The sequence below is a fragment of the Temnothorax americanus genome, unplaced genomic scaffold, assembly GCF_048541705.1.
Source record: "Temnothorax americanus isolate GAGA-0224 unplaced genomic scaffold, ASM4854170v1 Scaffold13, whole genome shotgun sequence".
NCBI lineage: Eukaryota > Metazoa > Arthropoda > Insecta > Hymenoptera > Formicidae > Temnothorax > Temnothorax americanus.
Window position 1 is genome coordinate 1913517 of NW_027509264.1, and position 16474 is coordinate 1929990.

Genomic DNA, 16474 nt, shown 5'->3' on the forward strand with positions numbered 1-16474 from the left:
TTCGTACTGATTTACCCGAGTTGTTTCTGTCTCTAGAGACAGACTTTTAAACATTGATTAAAATATTTGCGCATCTGATCTTACACGATTTATCTGAACTTTAGCTTTCGTTACGTATTTATGCGGTTATATTGATTCATCATGAATTTTTAAAGACAAAGTGTCTATCGCATAACTGACATCGTGCGTTTCGGCGATAGCATTGTCAGGGGAGTCTATGATGCCGGGGCAGCAAGAGTTAACGCGTAAACGAATTATATCGCCGCATCGGCTAATTATAATATTTATCAAGTGCGCATACGATCCCGCAGTGTTGTCCCGAGCATACAAGTCGGTGTCACCGAAATCAGTTAATATGCACGGGCATAGCGGTCCAACAAAATAGCGGATACACGCGTACGTAGGCCGTGCGTAACATGAATGCATTCCTGCACCCTCCCGTTTAATATTTCAGTTCACCGTCTACCGCCGTCGCACGCGGGTTTGTTTCGGAAACGCTCGTCCTCTTCTCCGCGCGTTGCCAATTCCCATGAGTTCGTTGAAATAGCGATGGACTCGCGTTTTGAGACCCCCGAGCAGCTCTGCGCCGCGAAATCATGCGTCCCATCGCATTCTCTCGAAAAGAGCCTCGTGTCTTGGCTGAAGAATTGGGACTTGAGATATATAGAGAGCCAATACAAAATACGATGCGGCGATTTGCAAGGCAAGCTGCACGGGACTTTTATTGCCGATCATAAGCAGTGTAATAATTTTGGTAGTAATAATTCTTAAGCATAACTCCTTCACAATTATCAAAATTATTACATAAGCAATATAATTCTGATAATTCTGAAAGAGTTGTTCTTTATAAGAGTTAGCAACAATGAGAAACAATATGTGGATCGCGTGATGAGAGAACAAAAATTTATTTAATGACGTAATTCGCATTACAGTATTTTTTATCAAACTGCTGTTTGTATAAATACTTCTGTAAAAAGTGCGAGATGAACTTCAGCTAATTCCGCCTGTCGTGCGCAATCATATACCGGACGCGTGCTGTTCACAGTCACGTCGTTATCGAACATCGTGAAGCCGTGAAGAACATCGCGATATCCCGATGTTAATCGAGCGTTCCGACGGTCGCGAAACCACCCAAGTAGAGAAGCAGGAATGGGCAACACGTGTTCGCAGACGCGGGTATAGCGGACTGTTTCGCACGTCACGATTAATCTTACATGCGTTCTGCGAAACGCGTCTCACACGCGGCGAACACAAGCGGCGTGCGATCGTGGGGAGGATCGCAGTGACATGTACAGTCATCGGTTTTAAGGGAAACGACGTAGGGAAATGAAGACCCGCCGTGATCGCCGCGATGAAAGGCGCTCACTGGAGGTGATGCTGCGGGAGGCGCGATCAAGTCATAATGACGATGTTATCTTATCGGGTAAATCTTCCCCACGTAAGCAGAATCTTCTCTTCGCACCTTTTCTCGTCAATCCTTTCTCCTTCGTAGCCGTTCTGACGTGGATTTTTGAATAAGGTCCCAAGGTCTCCACCCAAGAAGATGTTTTCTGTCAACGGTTTTCTATAACGTTGCGTCACGCTGCGAAACGTAAAGTCAATTTCGCTAAAGGTCGAAAGTTTGTAGCCTTGTTCGAGAATAATATTCATATAAAAGGGTTGACTGTGCGCCGACAACGACCGGGTGAATCTTTTTTTGTTCAGATTAGACCGATCTGCAAGTGATGATTAATCAAAAGCGTGAGACGTTTAGCTCGCGCGATTCATTGTGACGTGTTTATACCACTTGTAATTAATTATGAATCACGCGGACTGTCTTCCAGGAACGCTTTTGTCGTTAAATTTAATACGCCCGTAGACCGCGTCGTACGCCAGAAAAGGTGGCCATTCAACAAAATAGCGCGTCAGCCGGGACAAAGGCGTACGTCATTGCCGCGGATACAGAGCAGAGAATGGAGATTGCCGTCGTCCAATGGCGCGAAATAGAGGCGCACAATTTGTCAAACGTTGACGCTAAGCCGCTAACTTTGCCGTGTAGCGTCATAGCTCATCTTACGAAACCCCGTTGTGAGACTTCCACCTTCCCGTTGTCGCTGTCGTCTGAAGGTTACCGCGTGGTTCGGATCCACCAGTTGTCTCGCAAAGCGAGCGTTCCCTCGGTATTCCGAGAGCTCTCTCGCATTCTCTCTCAACGCGAACGGGATTCGCGGCTAATTATACCAGCCCACGCAAGGTTGGGCACGAAATTTTCGACGCATATATCAAATGGCATCACCATTGGCACCCCAAGCGTAAGAGAGATCTTCCTGGGATTTGTTTGTCTAAATCGTGATTACCGCCTAAAGTTGTTTTTATCTTTTTCTGTAACTGTCATTACCTCCAACTATAATTTGTTTAATACGACATTTTTATTTACGTCGATAAAGATAATAAACGATAGACCTACATTTGAAACAGTTGAGAAAATGTTTAGAATCACGCTTTTACGCGTGATTTTTTTCATATGCGAGTTGGCGTTACTGCGACATGCATTAAAGAGTTTGAAAAATTGAGCTGGCCTATATTTCACTTCGAACGGCGGAGGCTGTAAAGTAAATTCACGGATGGGAGCATCCTGGAAAACGACATGTGCGCCAGTTGGCAACTGTCCTGCGGTTATTGGAAGCGTATACAGAGTCTAGTCGTTCGCTGGAACTCGTGACGTTTCGACTATCGGGAAGTTATTAGAGGATAGAAAGCGGCGTGGTGGAGTGAATGGCTGGTTAAATGGCAGCTGTATATGTGTTAAGAGTTCGATGCGGTACGCCCTAATAAATTTTGGAACTTGAGATCGCTCTTACTCACGTGTCTCGTGCCAGGATCAACGAAATTCTGCATTTAGGTCCCGCGTTAGATGACAAAGCGCGAAAGTTGCGCGAAAATTTCTTTAAACGTGCGTTTCATATATGAATACCGTTGTCGCTGAATGGCAGGTGGATTTCTTTCGGACCTGTATGCGCTGCATTCCTTTGTTGTAATAACGCATCCGATGTAGCTCGTTCCGTTTCTCATCCGCGTTAAAAAGCGAGTGCGTATACACGCAATGACACGTCGATAATGCATGACGCAGCGAGTGTCTAACGGCGAATCAATAAGTCCGTATTTGTGCGCCTACATCTCAAATAGTGCTCGTGCCTTGCTAATCGCTTTAGCCGACAATATATATATCTAGAGGAGTATATATACGTATACGTACCAAGAGTCGGATCCTCGCATCGGCGTGTGTGATTCTAATTGCTCGATGAATTACACGAGCCGAAAACCATGAAGCCGGGATGTAAACGCCATACGTTGAAATGGAATTCGTGCGCGTATAATGCCACAATATGATATAATTGCCGGGCGTTTCGCCTGAATAATTATTTGTCACGTTGACACGTGCCACGAGTCGTAACAATTAACAGTTTGCTTGCCGGTTTGCATCTTTTGAAGCGACATACACGCATTGCGTGGGACACTGTTAGATGAACAAGCGATATCGAGCGTTATCGAGGCATTTTCACGCGTTATACAATATGCGTGAATGTAATGAATAAAGGAAGATTGATCGTAAAACAACAGTCAGGATTTGTGCTTGAAACGCTTATCGCCCCATTTATCGTCTCAATTATCTGGCATTAGATCGTTACAAGGTGGAAACACCTCGTTCCCCATTCAGCGCGTTTAATCGCCGAGCCGGTCTGAAGAACATCTTGAAGAACATCGCGTAACCGATGAGCGGTGCATGCGTTACGACGGGTAATAACACGTTCACCAGTGCCAGTGACTTAGGGACGGAGCAATGGGGTTAAGTGGCCGACAAATGTAGCAGCTGGCACGGGTGGAACTCGTCTTTCCTACTCGATCACGGCATCGATTCACGGCGCTATGCGAGAGAACGCGCGCGCGCGCCACGGACGCCTTTGGCGACACGGACAATCTTGGGATTGGGAGTTCGGGAAAGTCGTTGCGCTCGGTGATTACGGTTAAACCGTCAACGGTACCGGCTGGTTGGCTCCGAAGTCGGTGCCAAATTACCAACATCGGCGAGAACCGGAGGGACCGCTTTCCTGTCCAATCTAAACAAGCGGAGCATAAAGTTACCAACTTTGCCGACGCCGCCTCTCCTTGTCACCGGCGCGCCGCTAGCAGTCTGGACGGCGGAGAGGTGTCCGGGCACACACAATACAACGAGTAACTAAATAAATTAAGCTGGCAATTTGAGAAATCGCTGATTTCACAGTACGCTTTGATTTATTTCCGACCGCGTGAATGAATTATTTCACTGATCTGTTTCACTGATCAGACGGTCAAAGTCCGAACGACGTTACTTTAGCACTTAAGAAAATATTATACAGAGCGTATTACCGCACTATTATCAATATCGATTTAAAATCTTGGAACACGCAGAACGCGAAATAATATTCTTTTGCTAATATTTCTTTTAATACTTACTAAAATTAACAATGTACGCGATATATTACATTTTTTCTCTCTCTTTTCCTGAGTTCGATCTGTTCATAAACTACTCGGAAGTTCAATGTTATAGAAAAATACAAAATAATCGCCCTCTTCGGTTTTGATATATAGAGCATCGATATCCCGCACTGGCCTACTAACGGAGATTCCCTTTATCGGAGACTGGAAATATTATTCGTAGGTAGACTCTGTCCACTTCAATTTCCGGGATTATTTCCTTTCTTCGTCTATTTCCTCTGTTTACGTTCTTTTTTTTCTCATTTTTTTTTTACTTTTGTCTTCGCCCGCGCCTCTCGCGGTTTTTACGACCCTCCAGAGAGATCGATGTTTCCGCTTCGAGATACTCGCGTTACCCCATTTTCTAGGACGGCACTCGACCATAAAGGGAGATAAGGAGGACGAAGTTTCGCACGGGTAAAAACTTCTAATGCCGCCGCCCGTTCGCGGGCATTTAAAATCCGTAAATTTTCATAACGCCCGTCCAAAGTTTCGCGCCACTCGCCATTAGTAAGCAGACGCTCGTCGTTTTCTGCCAGGGATACCGATACGTTCAAACAAGTTCTCCGTGTCTTTTACAACGTTAACAGTGGGTCACGTTCTATCCGCGCATGATTTCATCCTTAAAGTCGATTCTATACCGCATGCATAAACACGCTACGCGGCCGCGCCGTAAATAGAAGTTACACGAGCTATGTGATACGGAGTCAATTTTCAAACTTTGCTCTTCGTTAAATTACAGTTGTTATGAGCAAATATATACTGGTATAAGTTTCGATAAAAGTTAGACCATAGACACTTGAAATTACTTAGGCGGCTCTCACTTAGGTGCCGCGATATTAGTCGGAAGTCTTAAAAAGGGCGCTTAATAATAAATAATTCCAAAGTATCATTTTTCTAACTTGTGCAAAGTCCGTATTGTCCCTCCGTTAATTATGATCAACTCGGAATGTCTTGTACTCCGCGCAGCTTGTTGACTGTCGACGATATTATTAAAGGTTAGATCAGGATTCCCGGATGATGCTGCACGAGCTATTCTCTATGGATATAATGATAATTAGTCTTATCTGCAACCAGCAAGATTGCACGAGAGGGCTCAAGCAAGCGGGAGGGTATGGCAGAGGAGAGTTTCCAGACTGAATTCCTGCGCGTTTCTCTTTGCGTCTACAGTGCTGCCTAATATCCTATATGTCCTGACAAAATCTAACGTCGGATCTCGACGTTCTCGGCCTCGGGGAGAATGCCAATTTCACTCTTCCGGAAACTAGTTCTGAACGAGTTCGATTATCTTTCCGGATATAGAATTCTGCATTTTGCAGAAAAACTTCTCCACGATTGCGTCCACGATTGCACGATTGCGTCAGGGATATTGTTTCTAGTCGAGGCTTCCATTAAATTTTGATTTTGGGAAATCACTATAACAATAAGTTATTAGTATTTTAATTAACGACGTCCGAATATTATTCATTTATCTTTACATGAACTTTCTTTTAAAGGAATTTAGACGATAGCGCAACTATTTTTGTAATACTCGTTTCATATTTTGGGATATCTATATTGATTAGAATTTATTATTGAAGAGCTCACATTCTGTCTGATATTTTCTCCGTCTCGTTTATTGACACAGTACGGATTCGATTCGCGTCGCGACACCATTACGCAAATCGTTCTTGCTGGTGTAAGCAGCGTCGTCGTCGTCGTCGTCGTCTGCGTATTCGTTGACGACTCTCTGGAGAAGCGGTCGCGTACCTATCCAAACACCGCTGTGGTTTGAGAGGCTGAATTCGCGGGGGCTAAAGCGCGGGAGGTACAGCGGGAGGGGATTGCACGGTACTCGGTGAAACGCGAAAAAAGAGTACGTGCATTTCGTCGAGGACGGTTTTAGAGACAATCGAGCCAGAGCTTGTTGCGTACAAAAAGCACGACCGTACGTTACGTCTGAAACGACGCACTAGCTCCCATTTCTACGTGTGCGTGTACGTGTGTACACACGCAAATGGGAAAATATCTACGTTCCCAGGCACCTACACTCCGCGCGCTTTTGCTCAGGTACGCTCAGATGGGCGAACCTGAAGAGACAACAAGAGGGAGAGAGCGAGGAGAGAAAGGGGCAAATTCGAGGAAGAAGGACCTCTCGACGATTTGACTGCGCAGCCGAGGCACTCCACTTAAATTATTTACAGACAAGCACATGCGCTTCTTTTTACGGTTCCATTTTGTTTTTTGAAACGAAAGGAAGAATGAATTTTTACGCTGTAACGTGGGAACGGGGCGGAATGAGCTTTCCTCTCTCCTTGAACGAAATCGGTTCGATCGTCGATGGCTGCATTTTCTGAATTATTATCTTTTCTATAGTGTATAGAAACGGAGGGGGAGAGGTAGAGGCGAACTGATTTCTTTCCCTTTGGCTAGGATTATCGGGTCGAAATGCAGGAAAGTCAAATTGGCTATATCGTAAGATACTGGGTCTCATCTTTTTTACGACTACCACTCCGCTCGGTTAAAGAACGCCGGAAGGCAGCACCTCGACAATTCCTCCCTTCCCCCCTCCCCCAGACGAAGTCTGGGCAGCTAGCGAGTCTTCGAAGAGCAGTTCGCCTTAAATAATTTCACATCGTGCAGCGCGGAATTTTATCGGAAGCATAACCGTTATTTCTTTTCTTCTCTTCCGTCTCTTCCTCTTCCATCTCCTCTGGTCCGTAAAATGACCAAATTCAATATAGAACAGAGATCGCGCGCCAGAAGTTTTTTCTTGTTCGTCACCGTCCTCGTTTATAATATTGTCAACAAACATATCGAATAAACGAAGTTTCCATGGTAACAACGATGCTGCTGACTGGGATTGCGAATAACCTATCGACCTGTTTTAAAACGCGCGGTCTTCTCGCAGTGAGAATAATGCAAATAATCTTTGCGATTTCGCAGTGCATATTCAGATCGCAGATGGGAATTACACGTACGAACCAGCACGTGTTTCGAGTAAATCGCCTGGCATTACGACGAAGCGCGTCTGCCCGGCGGCCGCGATTAACTTGACGTCTCCTAAGGAGACGCTTTTTGCACGACAGGAAACGCGTAGCGTCGGCGGCGTAAATGCCGCCTTACCGTTGAAAGACGTTACGCGTGCGGCGCGAATGCTCGTTACGTTTAATGAGAACGCCCGGCGAGAGTAACGCGAGTAATAAACTCGTTGCGAACTCGTGTCTGCGAGAAGACGCGGTCTAACGAGATGTAGATGTATTGGAGGGGATAGAGGAAGTAAACGCGTAGCACGTCACTCCGCGGAACCGGAGCGACAGAGCGTCCGCCCGATCCGTTCTCTCCTCCGTTCCGGGTTCCGGGGGATGACGCGACGCGACGCGAGATCTTTGACGTGATGACTCCCGCGATCGGCCTGAAATGTAATAGCATATCATTAGATTCTAATGTGTTTGCAGGCTGGCTGGCTTTCTCTCTCTCTCTCTCTCTCTCTCTCTCTCTCTCTCTCTCTCTCTCTCTCTCTCTCTCTCTCTCTCTCTCTCTCTCTCTCTCCCTCTCGCGCGCGCACTCGCTCACATTGTCCATTCGCTGACAACGCAGCTTACGAACCTGATACAACCTAATTACCGCGTGTGCGCGCCGGTCTCTCGGCTGCGTCTAACCTGTTATTTCCACCCGATAGTATGGGCTAATGTAATTATATATCCATCCCGCTTTTGATGCGGCTTTAATCCGGTTCACTCTCCGCCAATATAACACCCCTCTACCATTTCCTTTCCCTCTTTTCCTCTTCCCTTCTCTCTCTCTCTCTCTCTCTCTCTCTCTCTCTCTCTCTCTCTCTTGCTCGCTCATTTGCTCTCGCAGTATTATCAAAACGAAACAACGAGTTTCCGGTCGTTGTTTCGCATTTAATCGCCGTATCGTGTTTCAACTGGTGCCAAGTGTTTTTTTCTAAACGCGAAATCTCAAAATGGTTGAGGAAACCAATTTTCCACGATACGTAATATATACACAAAAGGATAATGTTTGCTCGCGTCGAATCGATGAGCAAAATTAAATAACGAAATCAATGATTACGCGGAGATATTATTTTTCATGCGGAAACTTCGCGTATCAAAATATTATTCGATGCAAGATTTGCATGAATCGTTTAAAAATTACAAATAACAATGATGATGTATACAGGATATAGCGCAATGCTTTATTGTTTTTTTTTACACTCGTAATAAATTATTTCAGTTGGATGTATATGCCACAGTTAAGAAAAGATCCTTTTTACTATTTTCTTATTCTTCGTCGAATTTTTATCGTCTTCTCGATTAAATATTACATATAATTCGACAAATTCACTGAACTTTATCTGTCTGTCGTTTGAACGAATCATGGTATTTACCGATACTAATAACTCGTCAGCGTGAAAGAACTTTTATAATGGTTAATTCCATTATCGTTAGACTGACACGAATTTCTGCAAATAGACGGTAAGTACATGAGAAACCACAAACGCATTAATACGGGAAGCAGTCGTTCGAGCCATCGAGGAGGTAAGAGATATTTTATCGACAGTGAAACGCGATATATCCGCGCCATTCAAGCGGTAATTTGCAGCAACGATTCCCATTTCTGGATATCGATTACGGGCTGACTCGTTTTAATTCAGTTTTGCCTCTCGAGAGAGTCGATATTTTACAGTCGGTGCTGTAATCATAGTTCTAGAAGGCCACATTTTCGGTGTAACCTATGCTTAGGGGAGTCCAGTAACGAGGAAGGATCGGCATTTGAGAGCTGATTACGAGGCCAAAACACAGGTTAGCATGGAGACAATTGCCAACACTATGTCTTAATGAGGCGGAACAACCACAAATCTTCGACTAACAAGACATCTGATCGAGCAGAGCACCTGAAGAAATTTTTCGACGAAAGCTGTCCGTCGACAGGTGTCGACAACTCGCAACGGTGCTACTAACTTTTCAGATTATCGATTACATCGATAAAGTTACAACTGGAAGCTAGCATCCCACAGGCTTATCTAAGGGAATTAATATAAACAAAGCATTTTATCTCACTTCAGTATTTGAAGAATGCATACGTAAGCAGCTTGCCGTTATTTATAATATTTTAATTGAATGGCTAATATTTATCTATATATATCAGTTTCATAATGAATATATCTTTCTATGTTTATTTATTATAAAATCATTTATCACTCTCTCTATATATTATATGCGTATAATGGGCGCTATCTATCTTCTTTTCAAAATTTTTGTCTAAACTTACGTCACGTTTGACAGTGAGTAATTGCTAGCGAGAACATTAATAATGCAATCTAAAAACAAAACCGCTTAAGAGAAAGATAGGAGATGAAATATGTAAAGACAGAAATGTATCTGGCGTGCTATTAAAAAAATGTGTGTATTGTAGTATCATAATTTATAATATTACAAATACTCGTACATCTCTCTTCCTGTGAAAATTAAGATATAGATATCTATGCGAGGAATACTTTACATTATTGTGCTAAACAGCTGCGTGGAAATTTGTCGTTTTGAAACGCGTATCCGGCAGCTTTTATATTCAAAATGCATAATGCTCGAAGACTATCGCGTGCATATTATCTTTCGCGTACGATATAAATTTTATCTTACCTCGAGCGCACACGTTAATTTCATTAATGTCCTGTTACGACGAGGAGCAAGGAAGTGAATTATCTGGAATCCGGTTAAACCGAGTGCCTCCAGAAAGGCATAGAGAATGAAGTTTGGCGGCTGGCGGAAGTAGAAAAATTAAGGCAAAATATGGGAGGCGCGCTTTTTTCCTCGAAACAAGCAATAACTTTAAACCAATCTGAATTAGCGCTGTTGTTAACTAATATTCTGATTTTTAGATCATTTCTCATCTCTCTCTCTCTTTTTATTTTTATATGTTATCTGATTATACAATATCTAAAGGCTTAGTTATTAAATAAAAGGCAAATAAAATAACTTGGCGATATTTTTAGCAATTTTGACATGTAAAGAATATATAATTTGAGAAATAACTGTAGTCTTTAAGAATGTACTATCATCCATCTAAACGTGTCGTAGAAACTACCGTAACGGCTGTCTACTTTAGGGAATATAAGCCTTCTTTAAGTCCTCTTTACACGAGTATTAGAACGTAACAGAAGTTAAACCCATTCTATTCTTTGTACAGGTCTCCTTTTCATCCTCACAAAATTTACATCAAAGGGTTCCGGATTCTCTTCTTATAATTTCGATCTCGAGAAGGTCTCGAGATACTTTTTGATACGTGATCCGTAAAGAGAATTCTGATAAAAATATTTTAACCTGATCAGTAATTAGATAGAATGTGCAATAAAGTTAACGACGTCTGGATACGGTTACGCGTTCCCCGAAATCTAATGACGAGAATACATCACGGAGAATCCAACGCAGTTCAAAGATTTAGGGATGCAATTGCGCCCGTCCGATATCTCGCCTTTAATCCACGACGAAATCGTTTCTGTCTAGATACCCGGGAAGAAGGTCTATTAGATCAGTCCGGCGCATTTTTCTTTACCTCGTATCTGCCATCTCGATGCCTGCACGGCTACGTAGAAGGTGAAGCGGACGACAGGTCACCGTCGTGCGACAAGAAGACTCTCACGGTGAAAGTGTTTCTCGCGTAACGTCCGGAAAAAATATTGCGGATTGCGGAAGATCGCGGGAACGCAAAGAAGTGGGATAACGTCGCGCAGAAAATCGTGGTTTCTTTTAAAAATTATCCTCCGCGGGATTCGCGCGACGACGCACAATAGGTTGGATGGAGCGTATCCATCTCCTCTCACGGGGACTGTCCAGGAAGGTGCGTCCCCGGGCGGGTCGACGCTTAATAACAATTCCTTTGTTGCGACGGAATTGCCATTACGAACGCGACTACTACTACTACCTAAGCCAACACCATCACTATACCGCACCGGCGCAACCGCCGCCGTCGTCGTCATCACTATCACCACCGCCATACCGCAGCCACCATCACCAACGGATAATGAGAAGGTGGCCCGAGGGAGCCACCACGAGCAAGCGGAGGCGGGAAGTTGCGGCGCGGTCGCTCTTCCAACAACGCGCCAGAAACACACCGACGTTGGGCTGGCTGGCTGGCTGGCTGGCTGTTACTCCTCACACAAAATCGTAAGAGAACGTATACAGTATGCAAGGCGCGGACAACGTACACCATAAACACAGTGCATGCGATGCCGCAGCCGCAGCCGCTGAAGAATCGAGAGAGAGTTAAGCTCGCGAGGCGAGCATCTGCCGACGCAGTATTTTACCCGGCGTAAACGGGCAGCGACCGCCCGACCACGAAACCACCTCGCATCCCCGATATATATCTGATTGGCGAGATTTAACGAGGAGACCCGCGGCCCGGATAAGATTCATGGAGGAGATCTGAGCGCGCAAGAGAGATGGAGCACCTTCACGCCGTGAATAACGAGCAACGTGAGCAGGGCGTGGCCTTTCCGATCTTTGCGTGGACCCCGAAGACCTTATCGGTGGTCTACGCCGGACGGGGAATTTAGGCGCTATTTCGTACGGCGCGCGTCTGAATTCAGTTAACGTATATCATAAATCGCGCATAAATGATAAGGACATTTATTCTCGTTTAACTTCGAAGGAATCTTTACGTCTCAAAATGTTATAATTGATTATATCAATGGTCATTATCAATCGAGAACGGCTTAGAAAGACTGTGTGAGGGTGGTTATATAAAATTGCATAAAGTTTAGAAAAGTCAAGATCATTATGCACATGTTGGTTTACACATATCAGTTTTGCAAATTCTCATAAAGCGGGATTGTTAGCGGTCTGGGTCAGAAACAACGCCTGAATATTTATCGTAACATCATGACTTGAGAAGGGTAACGTAGTACGAGATGCCGTGAAATTTCATATTGCCGATGAGATAGTTCCCTATGAAATTGCCTTGAATGGTCCCGTCGCGGTCCGCCTCGTAATTTCAGGGCGCGCAGCATAATAAGTCGTGCCGGAGCGTGTTATGTATCGCTTGGAATAATGAGAACCGGAGTTGTTAACCAATTGCTAAAAAGCATGCAGTCCATGATACTTCCTATATACATGATGTTAAAAACAACATTCTTGTACAACTCAAACAGTTACGTTACGTAACTTCAACCAAAATATATGGAAGATATTCTCGTAAAATAAATACGAAATAATCTCAAATGTGCTGAACGTAAACGATTGGCGATGGAGGTTCATTAAACGAGCTGTAGAATGTTAAAAGAAGCATTACCGAGAGCACAAAATAAACGCCGTTGTAAAAACTGTGTTACGTAAAGTATCGCGTATCCATGAATCTGGAGTACGAAACAAATTTACCGTTTCCTCCAGATTTATTGAGCTTCGCTAGGCCATTCCACTTTATCTTATAAACCTTATTTAGGATTAATGACGTGGGAACGAACCGCCGCGAAGATCGATAGCGCCCAAGCCTTCGTTATAGCCTCGTATTTCTTCGGCTGACAAACAGTTATTTTTCTCGGTAAATCATTTTCGATATCTGGTATTATGGTATATAAGAATTGATTGTTCTTTATTGAAACTACTGTTCGAAGAAAATTAGCGATGTAATTGTTTATAATCTCGTACAAATATGGATCGTACATTAAATAGACGAGCAGGAATGCAGAGAGCGCGCAATGCAGCTACAGGATGATTATCAATCGAGGAAATCGCGAGCCCTTTGGCTTCGGAATACTATCGCGGGAAACAAAGTCTCTGCAGAAACTTTAATTCATTCCTCGCTTACGATAGACAGAGCCATGTCTCTCTGCGGGATACCAAAGATTTCCGATGATGGAGATATGGAATATTAAAAACGTTTGTCTCATGTGTATTCGCTTCGATATATACAACGACATTGTTCGTGCACGGCTTATAAGATGAATACTCGAGATTGGACGTCCACCGAAGATACATAAGTTACTGCGAAAACTTATCCTAAGATAGTATGTTTAAATTAAAACTAGTAGAATTGATAATCGTAGTTAAGAGTTACAGAGTAATCCTTTTTTTAATCCTTCCTTAACAATTATTAGCGATTCAAGAGAAGCCAAATTACTTTAATATTAAGCCGAAGCCAACGCAGATCGATATTTGTAAGCGATACTTTTCCACGGGCTTCAATATGTAATATATGACTTCCATAAGTAATGTATGTTTTCATCGGATACTTTAGTCATCCATATTTATATAACTACATTTTTTAAACTTTGTTGTTAACTTCTAAAAAGAGGATATATTTTTATAAATAATATCTACTAAGATTTTTTAATATTAAACACCGGATTTGTAAATTTCGTCGGAAACGAACCACACACTCGCCGATTGTGAACATCTATTAATGATTATGAATATGAAACGTACGTGTAAATAATTTGTTCTGAGCCAATAAACGTATTACGGCTCGTAAAACTACAAAAATTTTACAAATTAGTATGAGAAGTATTAAAACCGTTATTAATACAGAATCAAAGTGAAATGAATGCTTATTGAACGCCACGAATTTTGATAAATAAAAACCAAACTTACGTATACAACCATGCAATTTTTGGACTGGTTCTAATGGAGGGAGACGTGTTTTTGAAATCTATTGTGAACACAAATAAAATTTGAGATTATTTCATTCCGGAGTCACAGCAAAGAAATGTCAATTTGCAAAATTAAATATACATGCAGCCGAAAAGCTTCTTTGAAGAGGATATAACAAACTGTCCTCACATTTGAAAAAAATGCTTGCCATATCTCAGAATGAATACAGAGAATAATAATGTATATTATATTCAAAATGAGAAACATTTTATACCATCAAAAAAAAAAAAATCAGTCTGTTAATATTTGAACGTTCTAGTATATTTTACCATTTTAGGAAGTGACTGAGTTCTTAAAGACACTAAATGTCTTTGCTCTCTTAGGAACGTAGACGTCCCCTCGTCCTTAACAAATACCAGACCATCTTAATGAGTTCACAGTTTTCCTCGTATATTCCCCACTTGCTCCTCTCCTCGCTCTTGCGCTTTCATCATTCGAAGAGTGAAGAATCCACTTCGCATCGCGCAGTACCTGCATCGTCATCATCGTCAGTCGCGATAATGAGGACATCGTGTGCCGTTAACAAGACGCCGCGCCGTCACATCTCGCTGTTCTCCGCTCTTCGTGCCCTCTCTCCTGCGACGCAGGAATGTCATAACGCGGCAAGCTTATACGAATGTGCTTAGCTGACGCCGCATTCTTGCTGGCGCGAGGCGTCAGAATCGTGCGCGTCGTTTTGCGACAGCGAGCTCCTTCTTCGCAGTCGACAGCTTACAACGACCTTAAGAAAACGTACCGGAAAGGCGACGCGAACTGCACGAGACAGCGCGAACTATTTCTTGAGGTTGTGACCGCAATTCGTGAGCGCAATTCGTGAGGGCGGACGGCTCGTTAAGTTGCCAAGAAAGATGAAGAAAATTCGCATCGAAGTACAGTTGAAAAATTATAAAAACGTTTGTCAAAAGCTTTCAACCACTTTTAATTTGAATTTATTAATTTATTCTTTTCCAGATATCCGATCAAGCATCTGATGCAAACTTAACGTTGAGCCGATTAAGACGTCGACATGAATGAGAAGGGAGATCAAAGCGACAAGATAATGGTGCAAGATTGGTTATTTTAAATCGCGTTTGTTCAGCTTTTTCTGTACATTGACAGCGTTCCGGGGTATGCAGAAGATATAATGCCATCTCTCGCTCTCTATGTTAATCGATCGAATATTTTTATAAATATATCTTCCTATTGACATATCTATCACCGATTAGAAAGCGGAAATATTTGACAAAGGTGCGATCACATATAAAGGCAAACGAATAACAGCTGTAATATCAAACAGTCTCATAACTGGCGGCATCGTATTAACATATTAATACGTATTCACGTGCAACGCATCAGTATGCATGTAAGCCGATGTTCGCCGGGGCTTCGTCGTCCGGCTTAAACGGAGGGTGATCCCGGGGGCACTATGAGCAGACGATCGGAGGGGAACAAAAGAGGGAGGTAGAGGGGAGGAGAAGAAGAGAGTATCGTAATACTCGTGAGCCTCGGGACACATTAAGAGGATCATATCGTTCGCGTTCAAGATACGCAAGACATTTCGGTTTGATCCGAAACGCGATGAGCCCCGTGACGTATCCGTGAGACCAGACGCGCTTACAGGTCAGATTAGAGGGTATAGTCTCACGCGTACGTCCAGACGGCGGCAGCTCGTCGCTTTTAATGCGATAAAGGTGTTCGTGCCCTCCGGGTATATTACTCCGTTGAACTCTGCCCGAGCGGAGACTGGCATTACATGTAACTCTTTTTCCTTCGAGCCTCTCGAGAGACCGCTTTCATTTAACAATAAGTCATGAAGTCGGTGAAAAAGTGATATCTTTATACTCGAGAGTTCACTAACGAATACGATATATTTTCTAACGTTATTGTATTTCCTTTGTCTTACGTCACACAGCTTCAAGGGAGATTTTAACGCGTTACGTTGATAATTTATTTCATTAATCTTTTAAAAGATAGGCGAAGATAGAAGCGCGCAGTTTGTAGCGTATAATAATATTAGGAAAAGTGTGTATCAGATTCTTGATAATTATATTAAGATCAAATTTTATGTTCTCGCTGCGTTAGCGAAAGATAAGAGTAACATAATAATCGTATTTCATATACAGATGGTTTTGATTAAAGATAAATATTTTTGCGGAGAGATTTCATATTTAATAGTATCGGCTCAACAATTGATGTATCTCGCGTTATAAAGAATCCAAATGTAAATGTTAAATGCAAAAGCTATTTTTTTATTAACGCGTATAAATTGTATCAAATTGAAACCGATATTGCTACGATTCATTAACATTTGCGTCACTCATAAATATTCAATAAGGTATTCGATCATCAATTAATCTAAATTGATTAATCAC

At 42.8% G+C, this 16474-nt stretch overlaps 1 protein-coding gene and 1 long non-coding RNA gene across 11 annotated transcripts in view; one reads left to right on the forward strand and one right to left on the reverse strand.

Moving 5' to 3' along the window:
• Ten-m (teneurin transmembrane protein Ten-m) overlaps positions 1-16474 on the reverse strand; it is a 514620-nt gene that overhangs the window by 380163 nt on the left and 117983 nt on the right. The gene's annotated exons all lie outside the window — the stretch shown is intronic.
• The window catches only part of LOC143894024 (uncharacterized), a 186817-nt gene that overhangs the window by 167274 nt on the left and 3069 nt on the right, over positions 1-16474 (forward strand). The window contains exons 4-5 of one of the 3 annotated variants that reach the window (XR_013255988.1): positions 10983-14992; positions 15075-16374. The exons of the other annotated variants lie outside the window; for them this stretch is intronic. This is a non-coding gene — a long non-coding RNA (uncharacterized LOC143894024). Of the gene's footprint in view, positions 1-10982; positions 14993-15074; positions 16375-16474 lie in introns of those variants that run through there. 3 annotated transcript variants of the gene reach the window in all.